Here is a 2500-nt window from a genome sequence, read left to right as displayed (position 1 = left end):
CAGATCGGTTTCATTTTTTACTCCATTTGTGGCTGTTCGGCAGTGGCCAACCTGTGACGGCGACCGGGATATTGCTACCGTGGCCGCCGTCCCATAGGAATCGGCGCACTGAAGCCAGGGGGAGTCGTGGGAGTGCACCCAAGTGTATATTCATCTAAATAAATGAGCTAATGGAATTCGCTCTCTAAGCCCCCGCCGGCTTAAAGAGCCAAGCAAAGCTTTATTAAAACGCGATAATATTGGTTTCTATTCCTAGACCCTGGGACCTATAGGCAAGGGGGAGCAGGGGGGGGGAGCGCCTTCCGAACCCTTATCCAACAAAGCTTTTCAAGTGACAGTTCCATCCATACCATGAGACACGTTCCCAGAGATGAACGCGTAGATAAACTCGCCGTATAGTTCCCATGGGCTGGAGACCAAAGGCGTTTGGTGTTTCGGGACATATTTGCTCTCTCTGTCCCAGGCGATTCGCACGGGCCATATGTCTTTGGGGATGGAGGGAGAAATTGCATGCCATGGTTCTGGCATTAACCCCAGATGTCTCTCCTTACATCACTGTGGCCTGGGCTTGCTCCCAGAGCATAGACTTCTCCCTAGCTGCCACCCCAGCAATTATATATGTTATTCTCATAACACTGGGGTCTCTTTATAGTTTCATATTAAATCAGGTTTATTTATGCATAGAAAGCATATTTCAAACCAAAGCGGTTTGGATATAACAACAGGGTTTTAATATATGCCTAAAATAAGACATAAAATCCATGGCTCGGACAAACCATATGTGGTTAAGATGTCCATGTTAATCGCCTTGAATTAAACATCAGTACTGTAGTTGAACCTCAAATTTGTTTTGCAATTATTTCTTCAATGGAAAAACACTCTCATGTCAAACCCACTAATGTCATACTGGGTGTTAAAATGTGTTAGTGGGCCTTTGAAGGTAACTGTAAGCCTGTTTTTCTTTTTTTTGGGAGGACTTGTCTACAACCTCAAGGATACAGTTCAATTCTAAAATACGTTGCAGATTTACATCAATATTTGTTTTGATGTTTTTGATACCAACATCAACAAGAAGACAGGTTGGGAAGTGATGTTGAATAATACTTCCCTTCACTTCTCTAACCCCGCTGGATGACTCTGCGTTAGTCCGACGCAAGTCCTCAGCAATAACAGCAAGCCAGAAAAGGAGAGGATGGATGTTCGTGACTCATAGCATTTCACTGCGCTAATTCCTCAAGATGAAAACTTCTGACAGTCATAACAAGGCGTGCTTTTGATCCATGACAGTTCAGGGAATCGGTTGGACAGAAGAGCACAGGGAGTGTGGTGTTATGTGTGATGTTGACGGGGAGAGAGCTTCACACACACACTCACACACTCACACACACACACACACACACAGGCTCATGTTTCTGTTGTCAGTTGTGCAAGATCAGAGCTGGAGATTCTCTGCAACAAAGCGCTGCTGAACACAGTTCAGCCACACCCATGTGCATACACTAATTTCTTCATACACACACACACACACACACACACACACACACACACAAAAGCGCACATCACTCAGAAAAACGTTCACAAATACACACACACATGAACACACACACTTGCACATACGCATGCACACACACACAAACTCACACACACACACACACACACACTTGCATATACACACTCACACACAAAAAGCAGACTGCAGAGAAACACACATACCACGCACACGCACACACACACACACACACGCACACACACACACACACACAGGCTCATGTTTTTGTTGTCAGTTGTGCAAGATCAGAGCTGGAGATTCTCTGCAACAAAGCGCTGCTGAACACAGTTCAGCCACACCCATGTGCATACACTAATTTCTTCATACACACACACACACACACACACACACACACACACACACACACAAAAGCGCACATCACTTAGAAAAACGTTCAGAAATACACACACAAATGAACACAAACAGGTGCACATACGCATGCGCACACACACACACACACAAAAGTGAACATCACTCAGAAACACGTTCACACACAGACACACACATGCACATACGCATGCACACACACAAACTCACACACACACACACACACACACACACACACACACTTGCATATACACACTCACACACAAAAAGCAGACTGCAGAGAAACACACATACCACGCACACGCACACACACACACACACACACACACACACACACACACATGCACCTCTTGCCAAACATCCACTACTTTAACTCTCCCTGTCATTAACTCCCTAATCCACAGATGCAAAGTACATCTCTCGTGTGTGGAGGGGTATCTGGTATGCCAGAGTGCACAGAACACCATGTCCAAAAACTGGCTGTTTCACACTCAAACACACACATACACACACACTCACACACACATGCACATACTTACATACACACACACTCACAGGCACACACACACACACACACCTCCACACACACACATACAAACACACATACTCACACACATACTCTCT

At 45.3% G+C, this 2500-nt stretch overlaps 1 protein-coding gene across 2 annotated transcripts in view; it reads left to right on the top strand.

Moving 5' to 3' along the window:
• LOC105912489 (synapsin-3) overlaps nt 1–2500 on the top strand; it is a 109034-nt gene that overhangs the window by 36433 nt on the left and 70101 nt on the right. The gene's annotated exons all lie outside the window — the stretch shown is intronic.

Source organism: Clupea harengus, chromosome 16 (genome assembly GCF_900700415.2).
Source record: "Clupea harengus chromosome 16, Ch_v2.0.2, whole genome shotgun sequence".
NCBI lineage: Eukaryota > Metazoa > Chordata > Actinopteri > Clupeiformes > Clupeidae > Clupea > Clupea harengus.
The sequence above is the reverse complement of the archived record's forward strand: the minus strand, read 5'-3'. Positions and strand labels throughout refer to the sequence as shown.